We start from the raw sequence: 17,212 nt of genomic DNA on the forward strand, positions 1-17,212 counted from the left end.
AACCATGGAAGATGATGTTTGCTGGCTCACTCAAAGGCTCATGCTTAACTAGCTTTATGATCTAGGCCGGGATCACCTGCCCAGGGAATGGTGCTGCCCACAGTGGGTTGGTTCCTCCCAAATTAATCACCAATCAAGACAACTCCCATAGACATGCCCAGAGGCCAATCTGATCTGAGAAATGCCTCAGTGGAGACTCCATTCTCAGATGACTTTAGGCTCTGTCAAGTTGATAGCTAAAGCTAACTAGAAAGGGGAAGGCACAGGCCTCGGCCATGACATAGTGTGGGCCAGCTATGGCTACGGTCTCACTCCTGTGCCAGTACAGTTCTGCCTGTAGTGTAACTGGATTTGTGTCTCCAGCAACTATACCTTGTTAGATCCTGACAGATACAGTGTCCCCCGCTTTGCGTATTGCCATGGTACTAAGAAGAGTTTCCAAGCACTGAGGACCCAAGAGCTCCATTCCGAGAACAGTGGCCAGAGGAGCCCCATGGGTGAAAAGCAAATTAAAAGAAACAATTTAAACTCTGCCATAATTGTACTAAGGAAATACAGCAAATGAAGGAACACCACTTCTTCAAGAAAATCAATTAAATTTTGGTAAGAATATCTCAAGAACATGAAGCTTTTATACTTGAGCTGGAATCTGTTCTTTCTTTTCTGTTTGTAATTCTTACTAGTTCACCTTAGAGAAAGTCCCATCTGTTGGAGAAGGATGAGAGGGAAGGAGGGGAGGAGGGGAGGAAGAAGAGAAGAGGATGAGAAGGGAGGATGGGGAGGAAGGAAGAGGGATGAAAGGGAGGGGTGAGGGTGAAAGGGAAGAATGGGAGGAGGGATGGGAAGAGGGATGAAAGGGAGGGATGAGTGTGAGAAGGGAGGATGGGGGAAGGAGGTGGAGAGACATTAAAGAGAGAGATGAGGAGACAGCTGGAAGAGGGTTAGGGAGGAGGATGGAAAGGAGAGATTGGGAAAGCATGGAATAGGGGATGAGGGAGCTCACAGAGGAGACTAATGGGGGATTGAGGAATCAGAAAGATTACTGGGAAAGACAAGAGAAAAATATGAGACGTAGTAGCTGAAAACTTACTAAACTTGAGGAAGACATCAGTGTACATAGGCAAGAAACTCAAAAAGCTTCAAATACAATACGTGCAGAGATCCCAAAACATCACAGAAAAATGGTGAAATACGGAAATGTTGTAAAACAGCAGGACGGAATGACTTGTGATGTACAAAGGAGCCCATTCAGATAACGCTGACTTTTCATGAGAAATCACAGAAGACAGATGACCAAGAGAGAGTGAATGGCCATCCACCAGGAATCCAATGTCTATTAAACTGTCATTCAACGGTGAAATAGTTGTCCCAAATGTTATAAAGAAACTGAGAGAAATTGTTGTCAGTAGACCTCTTTTATAAGACATATTAGAAGAAAGTTTAGGGGGCTGGAGGGATGACTCAGCAGGTGAGATCTCTGCCTGCTCTTCCAGAGGTCCTGAGTTCAATTCCCAGCAACCACATGGTGGCTCACAACCATCTGTAATAGGATCTGATGCCCTCTTCTGGCATGCAGGTGTGCGTGCAGATAGAGTATTTAAGATATAAATAAATAAATAAATCTTTAAAAAGAAGACTAATAATTTGAATATATCTGCACATCCTATATTAATAATTAATGAAATTAATGATAAATTATAAGTATAGCACAAATGCAGTTCCCCTCTTTTCTCAACTGACTTTGAAAGTAATTATAAAAACATACTTATATAAATGTATCATTGGGTCTGTATCATATAGAACTACAATATATTTATTTAACCATAATGGTACAGACATGAGTGAGAGTGATGTTACCACCCACCAGAGAGTAAGTGAATCCACAGGCGTCAAGTAAAGTGAGCTGGAAACAGTCAGTAAAAACAATGTCATTGTATCAAACTATAGGCACATGCTCTTCTTTCTCAGATTCTGTAAGTATCAAATAAAGTGAAGTAACACATTCTTGGGCAAGAATATGTAGTTAGTAGCATTGTGGTCCTTCGAAGACACCAATGTCCTAACCCCTGGACTCTGTAAATACTATTATTTCATGGTGAAGGAAAGTTAGATCAGCTGACTTTGTGGTACAGAAGCCTCCTGGATAAGCCAGGAAGGACCAACACAATCTTACAAGTGGTCCTAGAGATAAAAGAAGGATGCATAAGAAAGACCTGGAGAGGCAGCAGCGGGAGACATCCTTGGCCTGATGTTGTTGGCTTTGAAGATGAAGAGAGAGCCTCATGAGCAAAGGAATGCAGATGGCCTCCAGAAACTGAAAAGGCCAAAGACAGATCCTCGTAGAGTCCCCAGAAGGAGCAAAGTCCTGCCAACTTGATTCTAGGTCAGCAAGACCCACTTCAGATCTCTGACCTCAAAAGCTGCATAAATTATATTAGACAAGCCGCTAACTTTACAGCAACTTGTTATGACAGCAATAGAAAGCTAATACAAGACACAGAGCCATCTCAGAGAGAGGGATGGTGGCCATGCCAGGGAGGAGTGACGTCTTCACCTCACTGGCATTAAGTTCCTACATGTACAATTCTGATAAGTGAAGGTGTATATGACATTGGAGAGACTGTTGACAACATGTCAGGATGGGAAATGACAAAACACTGCCTTTCCATAAAAGCAGAGAACAAACTGGTAAATCTGTCAGAATTGACTTCTAGGGAACGCCAAAATTTAATCAGAAACGTACAAAAGCTGAGGGGTACTGATGAATGAATAAGGAAGCTGCTGGCTTTCGGGGTGTGTTAATTCCTGTTTGCCACACCCTACTCTCCAACTCAAGAGTTCCAGAACTATGGTAGCCAGCCCACGTTACCAACCCAGTTCCCAGTACCACAGAAAACAATAAAAACCTTATTTCCAAAGAATTGTAGCCATGGGCTTCTACAGTGGCTTGATTTGTTTCCCCTGACTAGTCATTTCCCCAGGGCTGAAGTAAGTTCCCTGATATTTGTCAAACAAATTTAAAGGAAAACGTATGTGAGCCAATTGGGGCAACATTCAAACGATAAGGCAAGCAATGTGATAAACAAACCCAGAGGTTTGGGGAAGAAGAGGTTGGAGACCAGGAACTTTGAAAAGTTCCCTGTGTGGACAGGGAATCTAGGAAGCCACATACGCGTAGATAGAAATAGAAAATGACAAAATGGGGTCTGGAGAGATGACTCAGCAGTTAAAAAAAATGGCTGCTCTTGCAGAGGACCCAAGTTCAGTTCCCGGCAGCCACATGGTGGCTCACAACCTCCGAGAACACTAGTTCCAGGAGGTCTAGTGTCCTCTTCTGGCTACCACAGGTACCAGGCACACACACTGCACACGTACATACATGCATACAGGCAAAAGTCACATACATGTAGAATAAAAATAAGTAAATCTTTATATAGAAAATAGTTAAAAATCATAAATCAAATAAACCTAAGAGGCACATAGAATGCCCTATACCATCAGAGGAGAAGAAATATCGTCTTCGTGAACACAAGTCATCTCTGGTATAAACCTCAGTGTCAGGTCACAAAACAAGTTTAAGTGTTGAAACCATACCAAGTATCTTTTCCAAACTGGAGGAAATAAATAAAACTGCAAACTCACAATAGAAGAAACTTCACAAATGTGTGGAATTTCAATGAATAGTTTATGCAAACAATTAGGACAAAGAAGAAATTGTAAGATGAATTAGACAGTCTATTGAGACAACCATGAAAACAAACCCCCAAAGTAACAAAAACTCATACAAAGGCAGAGCCCAGAGGGAAGTTTACAGCTGTAAACCATCATGTTTAAAAAAATAAGCAGGAGCTACATCAAAACACAGCTTCACACTGTAAGAAGCTAGGAGAGTAAACTCAGAGCTAGTGAAAGAAAGAGAAAAACAGGAACAAAACAGAGAACAATAGAAAAATATCGAAAGTTAGTTCTTTGAGAAAGTCAATGAGATTTACTAGAATAAAAGCTTGAATTCCAAAAATGAGAAAAATACTCAGGACAGGATTAGCAACCTTGGAGAGATAAATGAACTATCAGAGAAAATGCTGGATAATCCCACACTGACAAACCGTGCAGGACAAAGTTAAGAAGTTTCTAGGATCCGATTACGATTGACTGAAGGCGAAATAGGAAAATTGAACAAGAGATCGACTAAGAAAGGTATTGTAAGATAACTACAACCAACCTCCTTTGTGAATATAGAATAAAAAATTCTCAGTAATGCACTAGCAAAATGATTCCAGCATTATATTAAAGGGATGATGTGCCATAACCAAGTAGAGTTTACCACTGGAATGTAAGGATGACTCTACATACAAAAATGAGTCCACATCTTCTACCACATTCATAGAAACGAACTGTATGATCACCTCAATTGACACAGAAAAAAATTTGAGCACGTTCAGCATTATTCATGATTAGGAAGAGACTAGGTATGGCAAGAATTGCCTTGGTACGGCAAAGGCAGCCCAGAACAGTCCGAAGCAAGCATCTCATTCAGTGGCGATAACTGAACTTTTTTTTTTTTAAGAAATCCACTTTTACACAGCCATTAAACATGTTGCTGAAAGTTATAGGCAGAGCAATTAGAAAGAAATTAAAAAGCAGGCAAACTGGAAAGAAACATTTGTACGCTTCATTAGTTAAATACTCTACAATACAACCACAGCTAGCAAGTTCTAGAGGGAAAGGTCACACTCCTGAGGGGATTTGTTTGTTTGTTTGTTTGTTTGTTTGTAGCAGTTGAAGTGGAGGTTACTCAGCCCATCTCATGAACCATGTGTGTGGTGTGTAGCTGAGAGGACTGGCTAACTGTCCCAATTAACTTTAACTGTCAACTTGACACAGCTCAGAGTCACCTGAAAAGGAAATCTTGATTGTGGAATTTCTCAAATCAGGGTGGTCTATGGACATGTCTGTGTGTGTGTGTGTGGGGGGGGGGTATTGTCTTGACTTAATTTTGATGTAGGAGGACCCAGCCCACTGTGGGTGGCACCATTCCCTAGGTAGGTGGTCCCAGCCTGGAGTGAATCAGCAGGCCACATTCCTCTACAGTTTCTACTGTATCCTTGACTGTGAATGAGTTCCTGCCTTGACTTCTCTCAGTGATGAACTGTGACCAAAAAGTGTAAGCCAATAAATCCTTACTTCCCCTCAGTTGTTTTGGTCAGAGTGCTTTTATCATAACAACAGAAGAGAATTTAAAACACTGACTTTTAAAAACATCTTAAGTGGTAAAATTTACAGCACCATTTATCTTCACTGAGACTGGCCATTTGGGTGAGGTAACTGGGAGTTAGCATAAAATATTGCGTGCTAGAAAGTATTTGTTAAAGTGTGGCAATTCTGGAAAAAAAATTTTTTTATTATGAGTCTTTTGCTCCCATATTTCCCATGCCATATCAGAAAGATCAAACCATTGATTAGGGATGGCTATTATCTCTGAAGCTTCTGAAGAGCTGAGCAAGGGTGATGGGCAGCGATGGGAACTTGTTTGTGTTACTGATCCATCATAATGGCATGGACCACAAGGCATTAAAAGGCTTGAGAGACGTGCAAAAAGGAGTGGCTGCCTCAGGGTAGCATTGTATGGAGCTCATTGGTGGCACGTGCAGAAGCCAAAGCTTGGTTACCCATATATTTCTTGGACTAGAAAGTCCAATCAAGAGAAGGAGTCTTGGGGCATAAACATCAGTCACACCCTTTTTCCTGTTCTGGGAGGCAACAAGGGGTCTTAGGAAAAGTCAGGCCTGGGGTCTGAGAGCCGCAGGTTCCCGCCCAGTGTTGAGGCCATGGGGCACACAAAACCACAAATACCTGAGGGAGAAGAGGACTTGTGGGTGCAGCATTTCTTTGGGGGACAATGAAATTGTTTTAAAGTTGACCCATTACATAAGTGCATTCCTCATCTGTTCACCAAACAACAAGCTGTGAAACACGTTACAGCTTCTCATCGGCATAGTGACTGTGGACGCAGCAATGTGCCGTTCTAGGTGCCTGGAGTCGTTAGAGACTGTCTGAGGTGTCGAGATGCACTGGGCCGTGTGCAGATGTCTCCGTATTTTATAGGAGAGACTCATATTTTGGAATTCTCAGGAGTCCTGACACCAGTGCCCTGCAGCTATCATGAGATGATTATGTGCTGAAAGACATAAATTTTGCACCTCAAATGTCAGGATGGCAGCTTAGGTGAAGTCCAGCTCAATAAACCTATCGAGGAGGGAAAAGAAAAGAATGGCCTCCCCTTGATCTCTTATTCCTCAGAATCATTTCCAGTCAGCCTCCGGCCCCAGGTAATATTTCCTGGGTTACCGGGGTGGCTGCCCATACTTTAAGCACCAAATAACAAGTTGCCTAGGTCTTTTTTTTAATTTCTTTTTAAAAACTATTCATACATTGAGTAGTTCTTTGGTTTTAAAAATTATTAATTAACTAACCATCTCTCTCTCTCTCTCTCTCTCTCTCTCTCTCTCTCTCTCTCTCTGTGTGTGTGTGTGTGTGTGCATGTGTACACTTGTGATTTTTTGTGTGTGTGGGTTCAGGGTCTATGTGGATGTCAAATAGCAACTCTGCAATTACTTTTCTCCCACTTTTGTGTGGGTTCTGGGATCAAATCCAGGTCCCCAGGCTTATACAGCAAGCACCTTTACCTGCTGGGCCATCTTGTTGGCCCCCAGGTCCTGTTTCCTGCCGCCCAGTGTTCCATGGGACAAGACCCTAGGAGGCCACTGAGTTAGTTGTCTTGTCATCAAGAAGGAGAGTAAGAGCTAAGTGACAAATCTTGCACCACCGCTCCTAGCTGTGCCTGCCTGAGAAGAGACAAGTGTTACACTCAACAAATTTATGTGAAGACCTGCTGCTCATATTCCCACAGCCCACACACACCTTCCATATTGCCCCCACTCGTGGCTTCTTCCCATACGGTCCTGGCCAGATGAACTGCTGAGATATCCTGTGTTCCTGCTCACACCAGGGAGATAGCAGAGACTTCGTGTCCATCCTATTTCAGTAGACGTGATGTTTTATCCATTCACCCACCCACTCCTCATAGAGGCTCAGCTAGCACTGGAAGCCAGAAGGCATCAGAGAAGCCTAGGTTCAAATCCCAGTATCTCCACATTCTAGCTGTGCCATCTCCAAGCCTTTTATATTTACAGATGTGGGCTCTTCTGACTCCCTCAAGCTCTTGGGAGACAATGACAGTGAAAATCATATCCACATGACACCAGAGCCAGGCAGGGTTTGGACCTGTTTCATTTCTGGCCAGTAGGAGATCCACTTCAGCACGCAGCCAATAGAGAAATGACTGCAGCACAAAGAAATGGTATCCAAGCTTCCCCCTGCATCTCTTCACATTATGAATAAAGCTGGTAGATCAGGTCTGAGAAACCTCAATCCTCAGACAAAAGTGGAAACTCTACACCGAGAGAGGGATGAGTCTCTGCTAATAGGAAACAAGTGTCAAGTCTTCCAGGCATCTGTCTGTGACCTGTGCTTGCCCACCAGGCTTGGCTCTCCAGCAGGGGCACCACACTCAAAGCATTAAGGAAAACAGTCTTGCCATTTCTCAAAAGGTTAAACACACTGCATTTATTTAGCTTGTTTTACTTCACATCATGTCTTCTTAGTTCCATCAATTTTGCTGAACAGTAATACATTACTATGTACAATTTATACATACTAATTCTATTAGTGTTAGTTTTTTTAAAAAGATTTATTTATTTATTATATGTTAGTACATGGTAGCTGTCTTCAGACACACCAAGGAGGGCATCTGATCTCATTACAGATGGTTGTGTACTACCATGTGGTTGTTAAGATTTGAACTCAGGACCTCTGGAAGAGCAGTCAGTGCTCTTAACCGCTGAGCCCTTTCTCCAGCTGTTAGTTTTAATTATAAGCTTGCTTATAACCTAGAATCATCTGGGAGGAGAATCTCAGTGAGGATGTCTACATTGGGTTGGTGCGTGGGCATATCTGTGCAGAATCATCTAAACTGATGTGGGAAGATCCAGCCCACTGTGGGTGGCACTATTCCCTAGGCAGGGAGTCTCAAGTTGTATGAGCAGAGAAATCAAACTGAGCACAAATTAGCAAGCAAGCACATAAGCAAGCAAACATGCCCATGAATACCTATGTACTTATTTCTCTCTGCCATTGGTTGTAGATGTAGTGTAACTGACTGCTTGAAATTCCTGCCTTGACTTTCCTTGACTGTTAAACTGTAACCTGGAATTGGATGTGGAAATAAAACCTCCTTTCTCACCCAAACTACTTTTTTTGTCAGGGTGCTTTATCACAGCAACAGAAAAGAAACTAAAGCCAATGTTAATCTGAAGTAGTTTTTTTTATCTAAAATTATGTCTTATAGGTTAATCAGGAACTTACCTGGGCCCTAGCAACTCTCCTCTTAGGTATATGCCCCAGAATAAAACAAGAAGATGGCTACACACAAACTTGTCCATAGTGGCCTCTGAGGAGAAGCTGGCTACTCTATGTCTGTTCTCCCAAAATTCATGCTGTGGCTAAATCCCTATCATGAAGCACCAAGAAGGTAGGCACTTAATCTGGCGTAAGTGGATAGAGCTGGCACCCGGGAGATGATTAGGATTAGATAATGTCATCAGGGTGGATCCTCAGGTTAGGACCCTGATGGCTTTATAACAGAGACAGAAGACAGGGGGACGTGCACGTTCTCCCTGCCTATCGCCATGTGTTCCCTGTGCTGCCCCGGAACTCTGCAAGCAAAAGGGCATTGCCATACGCAGCCCTTTGACCTTGAACAAGAACTGTCAGCCAAAATAAGCCTCTTCCCTTGGAACTTCTCCAGTATGTGCCAGTGACAACAGAAAACAGACACTAATCAGAAAGGAGATGGCCCAGGGTGGAGACACTATACACAGAGGTAGCACCAGGGGCCCTGGGGACAGGGATTTTAAATGGAGGCCTGACCCCAAGTACATTACTGCTGAAAACTGAGCTGGACCACCCAGAGTCTGGTTTTCTGAGTAAGTCACATTTGCCATCGCCAGTGAAACCCTCAGGTGAACAGTTCCACCCTATGCTGCTTCAGAAGAAACCAGGAGTCCTGAGAGAGGTACGGAGGCCGAAGAGACCCGTCCCCTACAGTCCACATCAAGGTTTGTTTGTTTGTTTTGGTGTTTCGAGGCAGGGTTTCTCTGTATAGTCCTGGTTGTCCTGGAACTCACTCTGTAGACCAGGTTGGCCTCAAACTCAGAAATTCGCCTGCCTCTGCCTCCCAAGTGCTGGGATTAAAGGTGTGTGCCACCACTGCCCGGCTGTTTGTTTGTTTTTGTTTTTTTTTTTTTTTAATTCTGAGATTTCTTGGGCCTGGAGAGATAGCTCAGTTGTAAAATGTTTGATTAGCTAGTGCAAGGACTTGAGTGAGATCCCCAGAACAAACGCAAAAAGCCTTGCATGGACCTGCTTGTAAGTCTCAGCACCAGAGAGGAGACAGGCAAATCCCTGGGCTTGCTGGACAGCCAGCCTAGCCGAACTCGTGAGTCCAAAAGCCAGGGAGTGACTGTCTCTCAATCAACAAAGTGGACGGCTGCCCTCTGGCCTGCACAGGCATGCATGCTCATACACACACACACACACACACACACACACACACACACACACACACACACACAAACTTCTGAAATTTCTTACACCGTGATGTATCTTTCATTTTCTTTTGAAAAGAACCACAAAAGATCTGTCAGCACTGATCAGTATCCTCCTACCAACAATGCTGGCCAGAGGGGAGGTTTTCATGGGTTAAAAAAACTTTTATTATTATTGTCACTATTATTATTGCTACTACTGCTACTACTATTGGTGTATATATGTGGTTTTGCCTGCATGTATGTCTGGGCATTACTTGTGCAATGCCCATAGAGGCCAGAAGAGGGTGATGGATCCCCTACGGCCAGAGTTGCAGATGGTTGTGAACTGCCATGTAGGTGCTGGCCTTTGAATCCAGGTACCATGGAAGAGCAGCCGGTGATGTTACTCATTGAGTCATCTTTGCAGCTCTGGGGAACGATGCCGTCTAGGTCCTTTGGATTAACCCCCGGCCCTTGGAAGTTGGAGACTGAGCTCTATTACTCATAGCCTTCTTTTCTCATCCAATTCCCACCTACGTTTTGATATTATACGGTGTTTTTATGATCATTGGATTTCCTAGGTGTTTTCCAAGCTCCTTTGATGGTTTTAACTTACCCACAAATTATTTAAGAGATCTCCTCTAAACTTCTAAATAATGGGGATTTGTCCTGGGCAAGAAATGGGAAGAAATCTTATTAATTTCTAATTTCAAGGCACAGTGGTCAGGAAGCAAGAGCTGTCTCATAATTATTCATTGAAATTTCGTGAGATTTGAACCTGAGCAATAGATTTTCACAATGATGTATATAAGATTTTCACAATGGTGTATACATGATTTTCATAGTGCCATATATATAATTTTTACAGTGCTACATATATGAATTTCACAGTGTTACATATATGAATTTCACAGTGCTACATGTATGATTTTCATGGTGCTGTGTATATATGATTTTCACAATAGTGTACATGAGCTTGAGAGAAACTAGAGACTTTTTTTAGCAGATGCAAAATTCATCTGTGCCCATTAAAACAAGTCTGTTGTGTCTGTTATTCAAAAATTCCTTATCTTTGTTGACTCTTTTCTTTCTTTCTTTTTTTTTACCCACTTAATCTAATACTAATTAGAGGAGGAGGGGAGCCTGCTATCTCCTCAAAAGGATAATAGACTTGGCTCTTTCTCCACCTCAGGAAAGGAAAGTTTACCTCCTCAGACTCATGGAGGTCGTTTTATCAGATGAATATACCTTTGCAATCACCGCCTCGTCTTGGGAGAAACAAACCTTTTCTCATTAAATGTTGACCTGTCTCTCCCTCGCTGAGTCTCCTGTCTTGAGTCTGTTGTCTGGGATTGATAGAACGACATGGCTCAGTTCTGACTGCTGGAGATTTCTGCCTCGTTCCTGCACCTTCAACCTTTCCTTGCCTTTATGCTTTGTTCTGGGTCTGGTGGTAGCACATGGCTGCTTGGTGTGGGTTTCATCTTGTTTATCTAATAAAATACCTCCGTCTTGTGCTGCAGGGCTTCGTGTGCACACATGTATTGCAGACTGAGAAATTTGCATCTGTCTTTCCCCTCTTCCTCTAGGATTTTAGTGTGTCTCAGCTCTTCAGCTTTGCCGCTTCCCTTTCTCACTTCTCCGATATGAAAAAGGCCCCACTGGCCCGAACATACTCTCTGCTAACTGCTCGTTGCCCCATCCCGGTTGCAGCCCCAGTGACTCACGCACACACATGTACACACATGCACACCCATATGAGCCCAGAATGTACACGCCTGCTCCAGTTCAGCCGATGCAGAGGTTCATGTTGGATGCTTTCTCTTTGGGATAAGGATGTGAAGAATGATTTCTGCTACTATGCCCCACATTGATTGTGCATGTCCCAGCTAGAGATGCTCACAGGAAATTAGGGTCCTTGCCGACATGACTTCTCTGTGGGAGCCGTGAGGCTCATGTCAAGCCAATAATAATCTCACTCCAGGAGTTTAGAGAAGGCTACTCCTTAGGCAGAAGCACAGCAGGATTGTTTGAGGACAGATTCAGGCAGATTCTCCTGTGTTGCTGACTGATTCACACCCCTGGGTACTCCCAGGAGATATGTGAGATGTAACTCCGTTCTGGAGAGACATAGGGTCTCTATAGACTTTATCTTAGTTCTGTCACTGGGATGGCAGTCAGCATGTGTCACATGAGCAAATGGAGAGAAAGAACCAGGGGCCTGGACAGGCATGTCGCTCTGAGAGACAGTGCGGCCAACTCTGAGGCAGAGCTAGGGGTACAAAGAAGTGTGCAGGAGGGCACCCACAGGAGTGGGGTGAGATTGAGCAGGCCTGAGCCTGGAACCAATCAGAATGGTCACCTGGGTGAGCCTGCACAGCTTCCTTGTAGCCGGGGCCTGGGGAAGAGGTAGGGAGTACCTATTCAATGGGCAAGAGGCTTCCGATAGAGTGAAAATATTCTGGAATTGAAGAGTGACTCTGGATAGACACCCTGAAGAAGGCAGTGCTGGGTCATGTTTAAATAGCTACCATGCCTAACCGCAGGCTACATTAATTATATATAGTCAGTAAAATGGCCTGAGGAAGTGACTTCACTGGCTGAAAGACAGACAACAGGACAACACAATAAATGGTTGGAGAACCCCAGACTCCAAGCCAAAGACTCAGTAGAGAGCACAGGGTCTATTGGGACAGAGCACGTTTCCTCCTATGCAAGGAACGGCTCCTCAGAATGGCCCAAGGGGGGGGCACACAGGAGATTAAGGAGGGCTGAGTGCTGCCAGGGTCCTCATTTCTCACAGAAAGCTGGGAAATCATCTCAAACACTAGCTTTGTTTGCCCTTTTGATTTATTTTCAATCTCTCTTTCCTGTCCCTCTCTGGGGTGAGGGTGGGAGTTGGGAGGCTAGATGGGGGGCAGTTACAGAGGGGGTGGTTTGAGGTAGGCACACACTTGTTGATGCATGTATGTGGAAGTCAGACAGCAGCTTGTGTTCTCTTCTTCCTCTACAAGGGTACAGGGATTGAACTTCAGTTCACCTGGCTTAGTGGCAGGGGCTGGCCCCACATTGGGTTGTTTTTTTGTTTTTGTTTTTTATCCATGTTAGGGAAATAGAATAAGGTATTCTGCCAGACCATAGCTGGCACTTCTCATGGTCCTCTGAACTCTAGAAAGTTCTAGGTGCACAGATTTTGCTGAGAAGGGTCTCTACCTACACTAGTATTATTTGAATGTGCCTCCTTAAAGAACATAGAATCGTCAATGTAATATACTAATAGTGTTTGGACATGAGGCCTCTGGAGAACATCATAATTAGATGACGAGGGCATTAGTGGCCTTGTACAAGAAGGTGAGGGGTCATGGTTAGCCTGTTTGCTCTGCCCTGAATCACAAGGATCTCTGTTGTGATGCTGAGCAGATGCAGCAAGGTTAAAACAAACCTTGATTTATTCTTCATTATAAATGAACCAGTCTTGAGTATTGTAATGGTTTGTGTATGCTCGCCCAGGGAGTAGTTGCACTATTTTAAAGAGTGGCCCTGTTGGAGTAGGTGTGCCACTGTAAGTGTGGGATTTAAGACCCTTATCCTAGCTGCCTGGAAGCCAGTATTCTGCTATCAGCCTTCAGATAAAGATGTAGAACCCTCAGCTCCTCCTGCACCATGCCTGCCTGGATGCTGCCCTGTTCCTGCCTTGATGATAATGGACTGAACCTCCGGATCTGTTAGCCAGACCCAATTAAATGTTGTCCTTATAAGAGTTGCCTTGGTCATGGTGTCTGTTCACAGCAGTAAATTCCTAAGACAGGTATGTTATTACGGTGGCAGAAAACAGGCTAAGAAATAGACATGAAGAAGTGGGCAGAGAAGTTCACATTTAAACCAAGTGGTAAAATCTCTCAAGTTTGCCTTTGGAGCCAGCATACTGCCTTATCCCTAGGCCAGGAAACAGCCATGTTGAGGTCTAGCTAGGGAATCACTGATTCTAAAGAGGTTCCTAGGATTTATTGTAACCAGGAAAAGGTCACACCTGAGACTTGCCCAACCTGTTAGCAGCATGCACCATGATTTATTCTTGTGTTTCTTTCCTGCATTTATCACGGGCAGAGCCCAGATTGAACATACTCAGTGCTCAGAACAGGAGTAGCACGGGGCATTTCCCAAATGCTTGTCAAGGGACTTATGAACAAATGATTGGATGGGTGATAGATGGATGGAAGGTGGGTTGTTGGATGGCTAGATAGAGATGGATGATGGATGACTGGATAGATGATTGTTGAAATGATGGATGGATGGATGGATGGATGGATGGATGGATGGATGGATGGGGTGGATGCATGGATGGATGGATGGATGGATGGGTGGGTGGGGTGGAAGCATGGATGGATGGGTGGGTGGGAGGGTGGATGCATGCATGCATGCATGCATGATAATGGGTATGGATGCTTGGAAGAATACATGAGAGGATTGCATAGGCATAGGTACTCTAACCCCTGAAAAGTGAATTACTCACACCCACAGTCAACTAAATCAGGCAATAAAGTCAAGGATGGAAGATGTAGCAGGGCCATTTGTTCCCATTCCCTTTTCTAAGCCATTTAGCTATAAAATGATCCAGACTGACCAGAGATCAGCTTGAGAGTGGTGAGAAATGTCCATAGCTTGGCTCAGAAGTAGGTCTCCAAAACCTCAAGGAATCACTATCCCCCAAGCTACTGGACAAATGTCCACTTTCCTGAGATCACAGCAGCTCCATTGTCACTAGGGCAAGCTGCCAGGAGAGGGTTTGCACTTGGTAATATTGAGGGCTAGAGCTACTCTTAACTAAGCCTTGGCCCCAACTTCCCTCTCTCATAACATCCCCTGATTTCTCTCCTTTCTGTTCCTTCTCTTAGCCAGCCAGAGTCTAGCTCAGAGGCCAGCAAAGCTCAAGGCAGTCCCATCCCCCAAACCCATGGAACTAAGGCTCTCCTTTCTCTTTTCAAAAGACAATGGGTTGAGAACCTGCTCTTTTGGAGCTAAGCCTTGGCCACTGTTGAGTCACACAGGATCCAAGCACTGCTGGCCGGTGGCCGGTTCCTACTCCTCTCACGGGACATCCTCATGCACAGAAGGTGGCTCTGCAGAAGCAGGAGTGGTGTCAGGCTGCCCTGTGTCTGACACAGTCCCCTACAGACAACCTCATGGACTGGTGAGCTTCATGGAGCCTCTTTACATGGGCACTTATAAGTCCAGGAACTGGCTGGTCTCCTACTAGATGGTCTGTCCGTGGGACTTGGGGGGAGGGGTCTTGCCTTCACCATACACACCAACTCTGGCAAAATAGCCCTTCATTCCCCTTCACTTGCCCCATGTTCTTCTGTGGCTCAAGCTTTTCTCTCTGAAGTGTCCATCTTCTCCCAGGAAGACCCTAAAAGTCTCTTTCTGCTCTCTGATTATATTGGCCCCAGAGTTCATTCAGGCAGGAACACCAGTAGATTTTATCCATGCGGTGGGCTCAGTGGCCAGCATAACTCACAGCACAGTCAGGGCCTTCCTGTCTCTTGAACTATTGGGTAATGGAGCTGAGTTCTGGGACTTTTTTTGTAAGGATGTTTTATGAGCTCCAGTCCCTGGTTGAGATTCGAGGGGGGGCAGAATTTATCCAGACAGGTCAGACCTCAGTGTCCTGGAAATCTGTCTAGGCAGCACACTTCATATCTGCATTTCCCACATAGATGAAGACATCATTGCTGTTGCTCTGTGCACCAGCATATGCACACATTTGTGTATGTGCATCGAGCACATGCTCACACACACACACACACACACACACACACACACACACACACACACATACACACACACACACACACACACACACACACACACAATGTGAAAAATAAAGGCAGAGATGGAGACAGAGACAAAGAATGTGTCTGAATACCAAAACAGAAGTAACCTTTGCCTGGGAGTCCTAGTCTCCATTTCCAACCAGGGAGACTGACAGCAGGGAGACACACAGCAGGGATAGAGTGGTCCATCTTTTAGAGGCAAGGAGCTGCCATCTTGATGCAGCCCACAGGCACATGTCCTATTGCCATGCTTTCTGATATTTCTGGAGACAATGAGCACTGGGATTTTAATGTAATCTCCTGGTTTTAAAGTACACACTTCAAAGTAATGAAGACATTTTATGAGTCAAATGAAATTAGTCGGGGAGGGGAGAGGAAGGAAGACACAGCAATGTAGCCTGTGAATTGTGGGTGGAGCCTGACTTCAATCCACCACTTCCCTCCCCCAATTTTCCAAAAGAGTAAATTGAGGCCAAGCCAGAGTCAGGACTCAAAACGCCAGAGCCAAGCTGAGCCCCCATTGCCCGCTATACCTCGTGGGGCACCCACATGTGCTAGGAACACTAGGGTCAGACCCTGCCCTCCACGGAACATTTAAGACATGAGTTCTCTAAGGGACTCAAAGTGATTTCTTCAGAGCCTGTTGCTTCCAGAATGTGTGAAGAGCCCATGTCTTTTCCCAGTCCAAAGAATGGGACAAATCTGAGCTCAGCTTTGGTGATCAAGGCTAAAGCCGGACATAGCTTCCAGATTACCACTAAGAACAAAGGCACACAGTTCTGTGACCTTCCCATCAGGCCTTGGGGTGGACATATGGCAAGACTCTCTTATGACTGCAGTTCACTATGTACTTGCCACACTGCAGGGTCTGAACAATGTCCTGGCATGAGGGTCTAGAATGAGTAGGCAACCAGGGAAGATGAAACTCAGTCCCCTGGGCTCAAGTGCCAAATGCAACAACCCAAGCTCTGTCTGCCCAGCCCTGCATTGCCTGGCCGGAGTGACAGAATGGCCTCATGCCGCCCTGGGCAAGGCAGCCTTTCATTTCCAGAGGGCTGGGGGTCCATTCAAACCAAATGGCCACCCTCACTCCAGTCCTCCTGTCTCCATCCAAGGTTCTGTCCGGCCTGGATGGAGTGTCCCCATGCCCTGCCCCTGCTGCTTCTCGCTAATGCTCCACAGATGGGCTTCCTCCACAGCCTCCAAGAAAAACAAGACAACCGCAGATTTCTTTTCACAGAAACGGAACCACTGGAAAGATTTCTTGTGATGATCCCAAAATGAAATAAAAATTCCAGAGGAACATTTTAACTTGGAGACAGCACCAGCCACATTCAAGAGGATGGGTCCCTGGCCGCTGCCTGAGCTCAGTGGGCCCCAGCACCACATTACGAACACCCTCATGCAGTTTGGCTTGCCATTGCTTTCATTTATGTATTTTAAATGAGCACCAATATTTGAAAGTGAAGTTTTATGTAAAACTGCAATTTCCAGCCTCTCTTAAAACTTCAGAGGCTTTTCTGATGCACCCATGATATCAACCTGTACACCTATGTCCAGCCCACTCCATCCACTGGCCATCCAGTCCTTACAATGTCTACATATACCTCCTCTGCTCTCTGTGGATGCCTGATCCCTGGCTCTAGGGAAGGAAGACATGAGGAACACATCTCCTGTCATTGGGAGAGCTAACTTTTCCCAAGCTCAACTCCTTCTGAACTCAGGTGTTGC

General features: G+C 44.8%; 1 protein-coding gene across 1 annotated transcript in view; it reads right to left on the reverse strand.

The window, feature by feature from the left end:
* The window catches only part of Adamts2 (ADAM metallopeptidase with thrombospondin type 1 motif 2), a 203,093-nt gene that overhangs the window by 104,673 nt on the left and 81,208 nt on the right, over nucleotides 1–17,212 (reverse strand). The window lies entirely within an intron of this gene.

The sequence above is a fragment of the Mus caroli genome, unplaced genomic scaffold, assembly GCF_978045245.1.
Source record: "Mus caroli unplaced genomic scaffold, Mus_caroli_1 scaffold_13, whole genome shotgun sequence".
NCBI lineage: Eukaryota > Metazoa > Chordata > Mammalia > Rodentia > Muridae > Mus > Mus caroli.